This window comes from Ambystoma mexicanum, chromosome 6q, assembly GCF_040938575.1.
Source record: "Ambystoma mexicanum isolate Mex_15411 chromosome 6q, UKY_AmexF1_1, whole genome shotgun sequence".
In the NCBI taxonomy this organism is placed as follows: domain Eukaryota; kingdom Metazoa; phylum Chordata; class Amphibia; order Caudata; family Ambystomatidae; genus Ambystoma; species Ambystoma mexicanum.
In genome coordinates, this window is record NC_090937.1 from 1,190,854,697 (window position 1) to 1,190,871,429 (window position 16,733).

Below are 16,733 nucleotides of genomic sequence, written 5' to 3' on the forward strand. Positions count from 1 at the left end.
GCTTGTGTGTGTGGGCTTGCATGGCAAATGCAGTTGTGCGTGCACACATGTTTGGATGAATGTGTATGTAAGTAGCCATGTCCGTGATGTCGGGCATGTATGTTTTTTCGGCTGCATGTATGAGCACTGTGTACATGTGCATGTGTGTGTATTTGACAAGGGTGCAACAGTGATGCAACATGGATGCATGTGACAGCGGTATGTGGAAGCCTGATTGGCAGATGTGACATGGATGCCCGTCTGAACAGTGCAACACTTGGCAGAGGAGTAGACATGCATGCAAGTGTGGTGGTGTGTGTACATGTGTGGTGCACTTCCTGTGTTGCATGTGATGTCTGGCTCCCCTTTGGCTGCTGATGCTGTTGTATGTGTAGGGATGGTGGTGGCAGTTGCGATATGGCTGTGGTATGGCTCATGTGTGCGAGTTGCAATGACATGTGTGTTGGGGATTGTGATGCCATGTCTGAGGTTTGCCTATGCCACTCATGTGCAACTGTCATGTGTGTATGTGTCCATTGTACAGTGCCCTGATGCCTGTGTTTTGTTTCTCCCTGTCTGCAGCGTCAACTGATGAAGAGGGCGGAGAAGGTGCTGTGGAGCACAGCGGCGGGGATCCGACCGCCAGCCGGAGACGCAAGGCCCGGCTCCCCTCCCGTGTTGTCATCTCGTTGGGGAGTGAGGAGTCCGGTGCCGCGTCCCAGACCACAGCTGCCGGGGGGAGGTCCAAGAGGCGGAGGTTGCAGTTGGACTCCTCGGCAGCAGAAGGGGCAGCTGGGACCCCACAGGGCCCAACAGGGGAAGATGGCACAGAGTCATCCAGGTTGGTGGGGGGTTTGGTGGAGGAGGAGGCCGTGCAAGCACCAGAGACGGGGTCTGGAGGTGGGGATCCCACTGGTTCTAGTGGTGCAGTGCAGGACCAGGGACAGGAGGCAGCACAGGCCGCCGCGGAGGTGCCTGTGTGCAATCCTGTCCCCGATCCTGTCCCTGCATCATCTTGCACCAGCAGGGATGCCTACGTCCAGACCCGTTTTCAGGCAGGGGATGAGCTGACGTCAACTGGCCTTCCTCTGCCTGCGGACGTGGCCATCCAGGTCCGGGTTGAGCCTGTCCTGGCTGGTGTGGCGTTGCGTCAACGGGCCATGCGAGGTGACCTGCAGTCTTTGCATGGAGAGACTGCACGTCATCTCAAATGGCTCGTTGACCACGTCAGCCTGCTGGGACAGGTCACCCAGGCCGGATTCCGCTGTCTGATGGGGCTTGCTCCGACCCCCTCCTCAACTGGACCCCCTACGCGCCAGTCGTCCTCTGTGCCATCTTCCCACCCATCAGTCACCTGGGTGCCCTGTGGAGCTGCCTCTGACGGTGCGGCCAGGCTGGTGGAGGAGGCATCCCTGCCACAGTCGGGAGTCGAAGGTCCAGCAGGGGTGGCCACATCAACAACTGCACCCCAGCCGGCGGAGGATGTGCAGGCAGCAGGAGGCAGTGCACGGGCAGAGGCAGAGCAGCAGCAGCAGCAACATGGTGGGAGACATGAAGGCTCGGGGCTTTCGACATCGGAGGGGCAGGCATCGGCCGGAGGGCAGGGGGACCCAGGACAGAGAGTGTCTTCTGTGTGGCAGCGGTTGGGCCACGCCATAGGTGCGGAGCGGCGGCGGGCGGAATAGGCGCGGCTCACAATGGTCAGGGCGGAGAACTCCATGCGGAGGGCCCTGAGGCGGGCCGAGTGCCTCAAGGCAATCCGCAGGGGGTTGGAGGAGGACACGGCGTCGTCCCTGCGGACCCTCGGGGCCATGGAACTGGACCGCCTCCGGGACATCGAACAGGAGTTCGATGATGCCCTGGCCCGGGACACCACGGAGTGAGCCGCTGGACATGCCCGCCGCCTTTGTATATAGTTCTTTAGTTTTAGGTTTCCTTTCTTTCTTATTATGATTTGGAGTCGACGGACATTGCTCCACTTTTTGTATATAGTTGATTTTTAGGTAGGTTTTTTAGTAGGTTTCCTTTGTTCAGTTGGGCTCATGGACCCTTGGTATTTTTTTACATAGTTATTCCTTGCATGGATATTTTTTTACATTTGACTTTGGACAAAAAAAATTTGGATTCTGATTTGGCGTTTTGTGTTTTTATACGGACATGCAGCTTTTCTTTTTTCTCATTCACATTGTAGTTTGTTTTCTTTCTTTAGCATTCTTTATTTTTTTCAATACAATTTTGTTTCCATACTTCACTGTGTGGTATCATCTCATTGGTTTCATGCATGTCATGTTGGATGTTTTCCCATTCAATTGCAACCATTGTGTGTGACAGATATGGGTTCATTAGCTTGATGAACATTGGGGGTGTAACATGTGATTTCCATTTCCATGTGGGTGAATGGGTTACTTGGTAGGGCTTTTTGGCTGTGGAGGCTGACCATTACGCACATGATTGGGGATTGTGTGGACCTGGTGGGGGCTGCCCCTGGTGGCTGGGGGGTGGGGGTGCAGGGGGACATGAGTGGGGGCCTGGTGGAGGGTGCCCCTGCACTGCTGGGGGGTGGGGGGGTGGGAGACATGAGTGGGGGCCTGGTGGAGGCTGCCCCTGGTGGCTGGGGGGTGGGGGTGGTGGGAGACATGAGTGGGGGCCTGGTGGAGGGTGGCCATGGTGGCAGGGGGGTGGGGGTGGTGGGAGACATGAGTGGGGGCCTGGTGGAGGGTGACCCTGGATGCTGGGGGGTGGGGGTGCAGGGGGACATGAGTGGGGGGCTGCTGGAGGCTGCCCCTGCACTGCTGGGGGGTGGGGGTGGTGGGAGACATGAGTGGGGGCCTGGTGGAGGCTGCCCCTGGTGGCTGGGGGGTGGGGGTGGTGGGAGACATGAGTGGGGGCCTGGTGGAGGGTGGCCATGGTGGCAGGGAGGTGGGGGTGGTGGGAGACATGAGTGGGGGCCTGGTGGAGGCTGCCCCTGCACTGCTGGGGGGTGGGGGGGTGGGAGACATGAGTGGGGGCCTGGTGGAGGCTGACCCTGGATGCTGGGGGGTGGGGGTGCAGGGGGACATGAGTGGGGGCCTGGTGGAGGCTGCCCCTGCACTGCTGGGGGGTGGGGGTGGTGGGAGACATGAGTGGGGGCCTGGTGGAGGCTGCCTCTGCACTGCTGGGGGGTGGGGGGGTGGGAGACATGAGTGGGGGCCTGGTGGAGGCTGACCCTGGATGCTGGGGGGTGGGGGTGCAGGGGGACATGAGTGGGGGCCTGGTGGAGGCTGCCCCTGCACTGCTGGGGGCTGGGGGTGGTGGGAGACATGAGTGGGGGCCTGGTGGAGGCTGCCCCTGCACTGCTGGGGGTGGGGGTGGTGGGAGACATGAATGGGGGCCTGGTGGAGGCTGCCCCTGCACTGCTGGGGGGTGGGGGTGGTGGGAGACATGAGTGGGGGCCTGGTGGAGGCTGACCCTGGATGCTGGGGGGTGGGGGTGCAGGTGGACATGAGTGGAGGCCTGATGGAGGTTGGCCATGGTGGCAGGGGGGTGGGGGTGGTGGGAGACATGAGTGGGGGCCTGCTGGAGGCTGCCCCTGGTGGCTGGGGGGTGGGGGTGGTGGGAGACATGAGTGGGGGCCTGGTGGAGGCTGACCCTGGATGCTGGGGGGTCGGGGTGCAGGGGGACATGAGTGGGGGCCTGGTGGAGGCTGCCCCTGGTGGCTGGGGGGTGGGGGTGGTGGGAGACATGAGTGGGGGCCTGGTGGAGGGTGACCCTGGATGCTGGGGGGTGGGGGTGCAGGGGGACATGAGTGGGGGCCTGGTGGAGGGTGACCCTGGATGCTGGGGGGTGGGGGTGCAGGGGGACATGAGTGGGGGCCTGGTGGAGGCTGCCCCTGCACTGCTGGGGGGTGGGGGGGTGGGAGACATGAGTGGGGGCCTGGTGGAGGCTGCCCCTGCACTGCTGGGGGGTGGGGGTCGTGGGAGACATGAGTGGGGGCCTGGTGGAGGCTGCCCCTGCACTGCTAGGGGGTGGGGGTGGTGGGAGACATGAGTGGGGGCCTGGTGGAGGCTGCCCCTGCACTGCTGGGGGGTGGGGGGGTGGGAGACATGAGTGGGGGCCTGGTGGAGGCTGCCCCTGCACTGCTGGGGGGTGGGGGGGTGGGAGACATGAGTGGGGGCCTGGTGGAGGCTGCCCCTGCACTGCTGGGGGGTGGGGGGGTGGGAGACATGAGTGGGGGCCTGGTGGAGGCTGCCCCTGCACTGCTGGGGGTGGGGGGGTGGGAGACATGAATGGGGGCCTGGTGGAGGGTGACCCTGCACTGCTGGGGGGTGGGGGGGTGGGAGACATGAGTGGGGGCCTGGTGGAGGCTGCCCCTGCACTGCTGGGGGGCGGGGGGGGTGGGAGACATGAGTGGGGGCCTGGTGGAGGGTGACCCTGGATGCTGAGGGGTGGGGGTGCAGGGGGACATGAGTGGGGGCCTGGTGGAGGGTGGCCATGGTGGCAGGGGGGTGGGGGTGGTGGGAGACATGAATGGGGGCCTGGTGGAGGCTGCCCCTGCACTGCTGGGGGGTGGGGGGGGGGGAGACATGAGTGGGGGCCTGGTGGAGGCTGCCCCTGCACTGCTGGGGGGTGGGGGTGGTGGGAGACATGAGTGGGGGCCTGGTGGAGGCTGACCCTGGATCCTGGGGGGTGGGGGTGCAGGGGGACATGAGTGGGGGCCTGGTGGAGGGTGGCCATGGTGGCAGGGGGGTGGGGGTGGTGGGAGACATGAGTGGGGGCCTGCTGGAGGCTGCCCCTGGTGGCTGGGGGGTGGGGGTGGTGGGAGACATGAGTGGGGGCCTGGTGGAGGCTGACCCTGGATGCCTGGGGGGTCGGGGTGCAGTTGGACATGAGTGGGGGCCTGGTGGAGGCTGCCCCTGGTGGCTGGGGGGTGGGGGTGGTGGGAGACATGAGTGGGGGCCTGGTGGAGGGTGACCCTGGATGCTGGGGGGTGGGGGTGCAGGGGGACATGAGTGGGGGCCTGGTGGAGGGTGACCCTGGATGCTGGGGGGTGGGGGTGCAGGGGGACATGAGTGGGGGCCTGGTGGAGGCTGCCCTGGCACTGCTGGGGGGTGGGGGGGTGGGATACATGAGTGGGGGCCTGGTGGAGGCTGCCCCTGCACTGCTGGGGGGTGGGGGTCGTGGGAGACATGAGTGGGGGCCTGGTGGAGGCTGCCCCTGCACTGCTGGGGGGTTGGGGTGGTGGGAGACATGAGTGGGGGCCTGGTGGAGGCTGCCCCTGCACTGCTGGGGGGTGGGGGGGTGGGAGACATGAGTGGGGGCCTGGTGGAGGCTGCCCCTGCACTGCTGGGGGGTGGGGGGGTGGGAGACATGAGTGGGGGCCTGGTGGAGGCTGCCCCTGCACTGCTGGGGGGTGGGGGGGTGGGAGACATGAGTGGGGGCCTGGTGGAGACTGCCCCTGCACTGCTGGGGGGTGGGGGGGTGGGAGACATGAGTGGGGGCCTGGTGGAGGGTGACCCTGCACTGCTGGGGGGTGGGGGGGTGGGAGACATGAGTGGGGGCCTGGTGGAGGCTGCCCCTGCACTGCTGGGGGGTGGGGGGGGTGGGAGACATGAGTGGGGGCCTGGTGGAGGGTGACCCTGGATGCTGAGGGGTGGGGGTGCAGGGGGACATGAGTGGGGGCCTGGTGGAGGCTGCCCCTGGTGGCTGGGGGGTGGGGGTGGTGGGAGACATGAGTGGGGGCCTGGTGGAGGCTGCCCCTGCACTGCTGGGGGGTGGGGGTGGTGGGAGACATGCATTGTTGATCAGTAGTGCAAGGTGACATGTGGGTTGGCTGGGGGGCATGCCCATGGTGGATGGGCTGCCTGCGGGACATGAGCAGGGGTGCAGGGTAGTCCCCCGTGGTGTGGGCTGCCTGCAGGGGCCGTGGAGGTTGTGGAGCGTACACCTGGGAGGACCCACACGGCCAATTCACGTGTAGTACTCCCCAGAACCCCTGAAATACACATTCCCTGCTTAAATCGCGTGTGCAACTTCCCGCGCACCCCTGAAATACACGTACCCTGCTCGCACTGGGACAATCGCGTGTGGAACTTCCCGCGCACCCCTGAAATACACGTACCCTGCTCGCACTGGGACTATCGCGTGTGGAACTTCCCGCGCACCCTGAAATACACGTACCCTGCTCGCACTGGGACAATCGCGTGTGGAACTTCCCGCGCACCCCTGGAATACACGTACCCTGATGGAATCGCGTGTGGAACTTCACGCGCACCCATGTAATACACGTACCCTGCTCGCACGGGGCCAGTCGCGTGTGGAACTTCCCGCGCACCCCTGCAATACACGTTCCCCGCTTGGCGTTTGCTGTCTGCCAGCCCTTTGAACTGGTCCAGGGTTAGCGCAGCCCTTTGCGATGATTTAGCTGTTTTGATGGCTTTTCCTTGCGCGAGGGCGTTCTTGGGGGCGTTACTGGCGCTGCTGCAGGGTCGCTGCGATTCTCTGCGCCACGGCTGGTTTGGAAGCCTAAAATCCATGAATACGCTGTGCGCGGAAATCGGTTTTAGCGCACGTGCCTGGCGCAGTCAATCGCACGCGGACACACTGCACCAGCCGCTTGCGACACTTTTCTGCGAGATTCTATGAATTACCCTGTAAGGATCTTCAACTGGTAGTGACCTGACTGACAAACTGTGCCAATCTGAGCAGCCATAGAAAGGAATGCAGAGAGTTTGACACCTACATTTTTGACAGTGGGCACAAGCTCAGGAAGAGGGCCAATAGAAGAGGGCCAGAAAGAAGAATTTCACAGAGAGGACGATGAAACAGGACCCACCACCACCACCTCTGACTTAACCCCATTCAATTTGAGCCAATTATCACTCATCCAGCTTCCCACGGCACCCAGACAGTCCCTTAAATGAGCTGCATGGGAGTGGTGGGCAGGATCAAGATAGACTATGATGTGGGTATCGTGAACGTAAGAATAACAGCGAAAGCTGTGGCAGTGGATTAGTGCAACCAAGGCTGGATGTAAGTGTTGAACAGGGTGAGGGAGAGAGCAGAGCCTTGTGCAACACTGCATACAAAAAAAGAGTGCACAGAACAGAAAGGAGGAAGAGATAGAGACTGGGAGCGATTATAGAGAAAATAACTGAACCAGGACAAAATCACACCAGAGATCCTGACTGCAGAGAGCTGACTGAAATCGGTTTTAGCGCACGTGCAGGGTGGAGTGGTTGATGGTATCAAAAGCAGCTGACAGGTCTAAGATAATACTGTGTACTTCTACACAGAGTGCAGAGAGGAGAGGAAGAGCATTCCTGTGTAAGGGAGGAAGGAGAGGAATAGAGCAAAAATTAGAGACAGCGCAGGGGGCATGCTGTGGAAAGGAGGTGGGCCAAGGATGATCATAGTGAATCAAGGAGAGAGTAGCGTGTGAGCTGGGGTGATAGGTAGGGTGGGCCAAGTCCGTGTATAGTTTTTAAGATGATGAGAATGAGTTCATACTTTACCCTCTGCTCTCATATAACCAGCCTAACTGATGATGGACTGGGGAGGTGGAGGTGAAGCAGGGAAGGTTGAAGAGTGTTTGGAAAGCAAAGTTGAGAACTTTGTCACAAGGTGAAAAAATCACAGTTGGGAAGACCATTGATTGCACTGACACAGTAAACATATTCTGAGATTACTAAAGGGCAGATTAGGTGCTTATCAGTAATGAAAGGAAGAAGGTGTCTTATTTTTCTTACGTTGAGGATATTACGTCTGGCTGCAGTGGCAGATTTGGAGATGAAGTGCAAGAAGTTATGAGATGGGTCAAAGACAAAATCAAGGTTGCAAGCAGAAGCAGAGTAGGGTTGGTAGTCATGAGAGAAGAGTAGAAGAGGGGGAGAGGAAAAATAGCCTATTTGGAAGGGAAGTAGAGAACTTCATTCTTAGTGGAGTTGAGCACAAGTGAATGAGAAGCCATCCAGTATTTGATGGCAGAGACATAGTTAGAACATTTTTACCATAGCTCGCAGATAAGGTGGGAAAGGAGAAGAGTGTCATCGCCAAAGTGCTTATAGGAAAAGCCATAGGAGGTGATCAAGGTGCCAGGAGCAGAGGTATAGAAAGTGAAAAGAAGTGGACCCAGGACTTACCCTTGGGGAACACCAACAGTAAGAGCAGTTTTGGGAAGGTAAGGCAGTTCCAAGGGTATTACCCAAATTGGTCGTTTTTAATTGACCGAATGGTTCAATTGTCCGAATTCAGCCAGTACCATTTGGTCGTTTTGAAACGACCAATTTGGGTAATCACTACCAAACATGGGAAGCAGGGGTTACGAGGGAGTCGCCCGTACCCCATGTTTGGTAGTGATTGCATTTGGGGGTAGCAGGGGTGTCCCCCGCTTCCAGAGGTATGGAAGTGAGGGACAAAAAAAATAAAAAAAATAAAGAAGACCCTGCAGCATCGGCTCCGACCCGCGTAGGAGGGGCGGACTTGGTTCGCTGCAGGGTCAGTAAAGGGCCAAACGGTGAAATTATAAGTAGGGGTGGGTGGGGGGTGTATGGGGGTAGCTAGGGGTGTTTTAAACAGGGCAGTTTTGGCCACAGAAAAATTGGCTTCACGGCCAAATTGACCACAGTCAATTCATCCACGGCCAGTTTTGCCACGGCCAAATGTGTACATCCGTTCCAAGATACCTGGATGTGCCTGGGGTGAAATATGAAGTAAACAAAGCAAAAGCCTTTTCCCTGATACCAAGGAGAGATAGTATTGAGAGAAAGTCAGAATGGTTGATGGTAATGAAGACAGCAGAGAGGTTGAACAGAATAAGAATAGATGAACGGTTAGAATGACAAGCGGAAGAGATGCTGTTGCTGACATTGAGAAGAGCTGACTCGGTAGAGTGCCGAGGTCGGAAGCCAGCTTGAAAAGGATCCCAGAAATGGAAAAATGGCACGATCAAGAGAAGAGTTGAAGAGGGAAGGAAGATATGGAGAAATACATTGGAGCTATGTGCTTTCACTATGTGTGGGGATAGAGGGTCGATTGTGGCACATGAAGGGTTAGCCCTTAGGAGAAGGTCAAGAATCCAAAAGACTTTGTCGAAGGAGGATAGAAGTTAATTTACAGGCGTATTTTTAATGTTGGACATTTTGTAAGCAAAGTTGAGAGATAGATCATTAGCAGAAAGACTAGAGGATTTAGGAGATGAGACAACTGAAGTGAGAGCTTTTTGAGGGACACCAAGGAGGAGAGGATAGAGATGAAATGAGAAAGAGATAGTTGCATTTGGCAGAGTTGAGAGCAGTGAAGTAGTATTGAAGAGCAGTCAGGTAGAGTAGTAGGTCCAAGGAATGTCTAGGTCTTTGCCAAGTGTGAAAGATTTTCTCATTCCTCAATGTTGTTTTTAGGACGTAGAGTGTCTGTTTGATCCAAGCTCATGAATAAAGTAGAAGGGAAGTGAGAGGATAACACATGTGCTGTGTTAATGTTATTAAAAGCTTTATCAGTGGATGGAACACTACATTTTGTATTGTGGGAGAGCAAATGGGGTTGGTCAGAGGGGTTGATAGGGAATTTGGAGGAGAGAAACTTGCTCTTGATTACGGTAGTAGTAAATGGAGAGAGTGGGGTGGAAGTAGGAATGGGGATTGAGATGGAAGGATCAGAGGGAGAAGAAGCAGTGGAGATATTAGAGATGGAGGGTTGAAAGGAGATGAAACCAAGGCCAATGGAGTTATTATTTGAATGGGTGGGTAGAGAGCAGACGGAAAAGAGCAATTGGTAAAGGAGAACAGAGCTAAAGTCAGTGGGTAGAGGAGTGGAGAGAGAGGGAAGGTTAAAGTCACCAGTGACAATCAGGTGATGATTGGTAGGAAGGCAGCCATTTAGGAGATGTGGTCAATAAATTGACCTGGGGGACTAGGTTATCAATAGGAGATATAATAAGAATTCTGTAGGGAGCAGTGATTGTGTTTATAATGTATATGACAGAGGGAGAAATAGCAAGACATAGAGGAGTAGAAGAGATAGGAAGTTTGGAATATGCAAACAGTCATACACCACTACCCCTACCAATTGGGTGGGCGGGGGGTGAAGGTGGGTGAATGTGTGGGCAGGGCTGTGAAGGACAACAAGAGTTACAGAGTCTGACTGAGAAATCCAGGTGTCTGTAAGGGTAATGAGGCTAAGAGCTTGAAAATGGGAAAGAAGGAAGTCTCAGGTAAAGGAAGTCCTACTACAGACAGATTGTGCATTCCAAAGAGCAATATAAAGAGTGTGTGATGCAGAAGCATATCAATGTTGACTCTGCAAAGTAGGGAGGCGCTGGGGTAGATGCAAGAAGAGGAAGTGTGATGAAAGTTAAGGTTGGTGGTTTTGTTAATAGAGAGAGTAGGTGAGCGAGAAGAGGAAAATGAGGAAAGATGAAGAAAGATTGCTTAAAAAATAAAACAAAACAGTTTAACTGTTAACAACTCAATATACATTTAGAAGCAAAACATTTAAAAAAAGAAAAAAAAAGAAAAATCAATCAATCATACAAGGTCCTAAAACTTAAACAAACTAAATAGAATAAAAAAGAAAATAGAAAACAAAAGGTTATGACAATCAAAAGTGACCAGGCTGTACATCCAAATATTAGTTCTTTAAAAAATGTTGCTACTGCAACAACAATGGACGTAGTCAATCCAGATAAGCATATGTTTGATATATTTCCAAAGCTAAGTTCAATGAACTTTGCCACTTGCTTCCTAAAAAAATTCCATCGTACTCCATGAATCCATTAATCCAGGGCAGTATAACAGCAAATGGTCTAATGTTTCCTGTTATTCTGTGTGATGGCAAGATACTCTACCTCCAGAGGACTAATACCTTGATGCCAGTAGACGTTTATAACCAGGACGCTGATGGATATTAACCTCTGAACAATAATTTGAGTCGGCATGATACCAAAGACAACATCCGAATTGGTTACTACTCTTACTGTTGGGGATACCTGAACCATAGTCAATAAACCCCCAGCGGGCCGACCCTGCAGGCCCTGACAGGCGGCCTGCAGAAGTACACAGAAGCCATCTACAGAGGGTGGAAACTTAAGCAACATTCCTGGATGGCTATAACTGTCTGAGCTCTCAGTAACTGTGACAAATGTAAATGATTAAATAAATGATTATCCCCCCCTCGAGTTCCAGGAGATTTTAGAGAGGTCTCAACTGAAAAATCTATCTTGATGCTTTACCCAGCATCTAGGACCAACCCGGCCTTTCTTCGGATTCAAGAATTTTCTTTTTCAATGCCAGCTGCTGTTCCTCCACTTACATTGGCTGCCTTTGTTTGTTTGTATATACCCTTGAGTCCGACCCTTCCCACATCCGATGTAGGTTTATCTATCAGTGAATGGAAAGAGGTCAATGCCCAATTTACGAATGTCGGTCTGTTTCCTTCAATAAGATGTCTCAAGTTCAAATAAATCTCTGCTCGGTCTGTACAATCCTGCCTCAATGAAGAAGATTCTGTACAAATCTTTGGAGGTAACGTTTAGCACAGTACAAATCTCTTGCAGTTGCAGCAAAATGTTTGTGCGATTTAAGACAACATGGGAGGTATCCGGAATCACACTTTCAATCAGGACTTGAAGCCTTCTACCAAGTAATGATGTTGGTTGTCTAGAGTTCGAATTATGCTGTACCCGTAATTGGATTATATGAGGAGCCGAGCACGAGAAGCAGCTTTCTGATGACGTAGGGCTGCTTTTGTCACCACATTGAGGCAAAGTGTAAAAAAGTGGTACAGCCCCATCGCTTTGTGGGCCCCGTTGTTATAAGTACGTGGCGTGGGAGTGGGTTTAAAGCTAACAGCCTCCATGGTGGATGGTTTTTTAAATGCTCTGGCCTCAACCCTTGCAGTTGGTGGGCGGCCCGAGGCAGAATCTGAGTCTTGTAGACAAGGCTTATTTATTTTTACATTTATTTGATTCATTTATTTATTTACAGCGCACCAAACCCTGAGGTATCTAGGCACTAGTTACAGAAAGTGCTTGATAAGAATATGTGGTGTATACATACTAGTGTAGTCTCTCCCCAAGTTACAAGGAGCTCCAACAGATATGCATACAGTAGACATGGTGGTACATTCAAAGGTCATAATAGGCATAGAAATTAAGCCTCTACTCTTGTTATGGGGAGCTACATCAGGTGTACATTCAAATTTCATAATACGTGTAGAAATGCATACTGGGAAAGCCTCTCCTCTTGTTACGGGGAGCTACATCAGGTGTACATTCATAGGTCATAATAGGTGTAGAAATGCACACTGGTAAAGCCTCTCCTCTTGTGACGGGGAGCGGCATCAGACATACATTCCAAAGGACATGGTGCTTAACTTGAAGTTGGTAGGTTACAACGGTTGCTAATGTAGTGGCTACAGAGTAGGTTTCAGATAAACTGTGCAAAGGGGAAACTTGATAACATGAAAAGACATCTGAAACATTTAATTAGGCATGGAGATATCAAGAGTTCTCTGGTGTGCAGGTTGTTGCTGGCCATTCAAGCCATGCACAGGAAAACATTAGGTGAGGTCCAGGCAGCAGCAGTAACTTAACAATAGCTTCACCAACAGGGTCAAGATTTGACAAAAGCTTTCTGTTTGCAGCATGAAATCGTGAAGGCCACGCGGGCCAGGCACGGGGATGTAGATGAGATGAGGTGGGTCTGCGATAAAGGTTACTGAGGTAGGTGCAGTTGAGGACAGAGGACTGCGCATACCTGAGAGTTAACGCGTGGTCTTGGGTCATTCAGAGTTTGGATAAAGTTTGAATGGATGACGGCAAAGGCGATATAGTGACCATGGCAGTCAAAGGCAATTATCACTATTATGGCACCTAAAGAGGTAACGAGGGGGGGGTAGTGCAAGAGGGCGGTAGCACTAGGCTGGACAAAGTAAGGAAGGCAGGTAGGAGGGTTCGATAGGCATGTCGATCTGTTTGTAATAGAGTGATATAGGGGTTAAGGCCACTCTTACCTTCTGTATCAACCTGATGAAAAGGCAAAGTTTCGGAGGCCAAATGGTAAGTAGGACAGGTGCGATTAGTTTGGAAAGGCACTCTGGTGTTGGGCAGACAGAGAGAGACAGGGGCCTTAAACCCAGCCCTTTGACCAGGGCCTGGCTTCACCACACGGCTCAGTCAGGTCCTGTCATTTGCTAGCGGTGATGGCCAATTCAAGTGCAGCATCTTGATGGGTGCCTCTCCAGGCACTGCCAGCAGGGCCAGGCCAAGATGTAAAAGCGGCGGCCATCTTCGTAGTGGTTCGAAATCAATTTGTAGTGCTTAGATGGAACGCAAGTTGGAAGTGGAGCCCGGTTCATGTTGGGGTCAAATTGAGTCAATGCTGACTTAACTTCAGCCTTTGAAAAAAGAGAGTGTAGAAAACCTAGGGCAATCTGTTTTTTTTTAACTTCTGTCGAGTAAAGTTTTTCGATTCCCGCTTTTGGTCCCCTACTGATGGTTTGATCTTTCAAGCTTTCCTCACAACTGCTCTCAGTGTGATCTTAAGAAATGAGGACTTGTCCAAAGGTGGCTCTTCCTCCACACATATACTGTCCACTATGGATGAGGACACTGATTTAGTACGCGTTTGATCCTCAATTGGAATCGGATAATTTGCTGATTTTTCTGCGTCATGCGCTGTAGTAGCAGTTCCTTGTTCATGATCTTGTTGATTTGCATTGTAACACATTTCTTGTTTATTTTACTCCTCCTTCAATTTCCTGACAATTTTAGGGAGGATAATATCAGCCTCTTCAATGTCACGTTCTTTTCGACCTCTATGTTCCAGGTTTTGATCTTGGTCGATTTTAGTGCTGTCTGTATTTCCCAATATTTGGGCGAAAAGGAAGTCCTTAGCTGCCTTATGTAGATTCATATTATCGAATTAGAACAGTAGTGACTCTCTAGCAGCACGTTATTGGCCTTAGTGTCTTGCTGAGTGTTCTCATATAGTGAAACCAATAAGTAATTCACTTTATTTATTTCAACGAGAAAATCATCTCATGCCTCCCTTGGATCTTCCTCCATTCTTTGTATCATTGCTGAGAGACGCCTGGGCAGCACAGGGGTATGTGAAGACGCTGGTGATGATGAACAAAAATCAGACCAGGAATTCATGTGTCCATTTCTGCCTGGTAAGTTAGATGACAAGCTCAAGTCCGGTGTGCTGTCAGGCAAGCTTAAGTCTATTGAGTTGGAATTTGCTTGTGGAAGACATGGGATCTTGTGCTGCTGCTGCACTTGTTTGTCCTGCAACCCAATGAGGGCGTGTGTCTATCACCAGAATGATTAAGCATTTTTGAATAGTTTTCGATGTAGTAAATGGAGAGTTTCCATGATTTCGTGCAGGGGAGAAGAAAGAGGCGGTCAAAGTAAACCACATGGTTTTCTTATCCACCTCACCCTGTGGGAGTACAGTTAAAGGTTGTTTGCAATCAGTCACGGAAGTAGGCTCACCTAGTGAGAGGGGCAGCGGTAAATTCATGGCGGCAAGCATCTCTGCATCGGTAATAGGGTGGGAGAGACAAGATTCCATTTGACTCCCGCTCCTGAGATTATACATATGAGCCAACAAAAACTGAAAATTGGCTGCTTGGAGTAACTTAACTGGTTATGCCGCAGCCTGTACGGTCCAGGGACAATTCCGATAATTAGAGTACAGGGATGCACCCAGCACTAATAGGCACTGCTACTGTTTGTAAATACGACTGCTGCTGAAGGGAATAGTCATAGAGCAAATGGAGGGTTGGAATAGTCTGAGAAGTAGGTCAACAAAAGGCATTGCGTTGTCCGATGCGGGAGTTAACACTCACTGTGGTGTATGAGCAGCAGGAGGAACAAATGACTTGTTTCAGGTATTTGGTCCGACACCGAAACTCTGAACGCTCCCAACACTCCCAACACACTACGACGCACACTGCACACACTCTGCGCTGGTGTGGATGTTTTGTAGGCTCGACTCCTCCTCTCCAGAAACAGTAGACAGTGAGACAAGACTGCAGCAGCACCAGACCCAGAAAGGATGATATAGTAAGAGCAGTGCATGGTGAGGGCAGGTCTGAACAAAGAGGTAATTGGTACACACAAGCAAGATGCAGGACACAGCGGAGCAATAGCTCAAAGCCAAAGAGGCTGGAGGAAAGACTGGAGGTTAGGCCGTTGCTGTTTGCCCTTTGCTGGATTGCCCCAAAGCAAGGAGTCAAATATTGAAAGTGGTGAGGAGCATCCAATGGCGGAATTGGGAAGTTGGACCACCAGCCTGCTGCTACAGGGCAGCGCAGGCTGGGAGATTGAGTCCTGGCCCAGCCACCCTGCTAGCCACATGATGGTGGTTCAGATGGCTGAGGGGAGCGGGCTGGATGGAGGCACACATCCATATTAGCAGCAGTAGCAAGTCATAGAAAACATTCACTGAAAGATAAAAACTCTCAGAAGCATGTGTCCTTTACAAGGTCTGAATGCAGTCACAATCTGGTGCTCCTTGTGTAAAATGACCTAGCAATATGAGTATACTGTTGTCTCAGGTATGGTTGGGTTTTCATGTATGCGAGGGTGTAACCAACCAACGCACATGGGGAATAGGAGAGCCTTCTATTTATTCCCCATGGCCTGAATGGCCACAGACAGTCAGGTTCTATTGAAAGGAAAGGCATGAGGAATGATGAGCAATCTCAAATGAGAGTGGATTTTGAAATGTATGCCTGGAAGCTCTAGCAGCCTCTTATGAGTTCTTTGGGGATGGGTAACGTTTTTTGGTAGGCTTGATTTCTCTAGGGCAAAATCTCTCAATTTAGAGAGTGTACCTAGAAACCAGAATGTGCCATAGTTGAACTCAGAAAAGTGTGCCACTGGCGTAGCTGTGGTCTAGCTCAATTTAGAAAGTGTACCTAATAGCATAACTGTGATCTAGTTCAATTTAGAAAGTGTGCCTAAGAACGTAACTATAGTCCAATTCATTTTAGAATGTGTGAATATTCCCACCATATGGCGTAGTCGAACTTAGAAAGTGCGAATAATATCATCCTGTGTTATAGTTGACCTTTAAAGTGTGAATAATATCTTCCTGTGGTATAACTGAACTTAGAAATTCTAAATAATATCAACATGTGCTACTGCCGAACTAGAAAGGGTGCCTAACTGCGGTATAGTTAAACTCAGAAAGTGTCTATAATATCTTCCGGTGGCTCAGTTGATTTTAGAAACTGTCCATAACTGTGGTGTAGGTAAACTTAGAAAGAGGGAATAACATCTTGCTGTGGTTTATGTTGAACCTAGAAACTATCGCTAACTGTAGTACAGGTAAACATAGAAAGTGTGAACAATTAACATCCTGTAGTATAATTGAACTTGGAATGTGTGAACAAAATCATCCTATGCCAACTATAACACAGTTCAAACTTAACCACGCCATGAGTCCACCCAACCCATCAAGGTCCCCCGAAAGAGACCCGCTCGCACCCGCGCCCATTCCCTCTCGACCTACCTCCCATCCCCCACCTCCCCTAATCATCCTGCCCTCCACCACATCCTCAGCCCACTCCATATCCAACCCCCAAGCCAGAAGAACCACCCCATCCCAATCCAGCCCACCCTCCACCTCGCCCCCACCCCCTTTCCAAACACCAAGCCAGAGAAGCCAGATGGCGAGCCAACCATCCTAAGACCCCTGCTCCTCACATCCCCTCCACCCACCTGACCACTGTCATCATACCAGCACACCCGGCGCACCCAACTAACGGCCCAC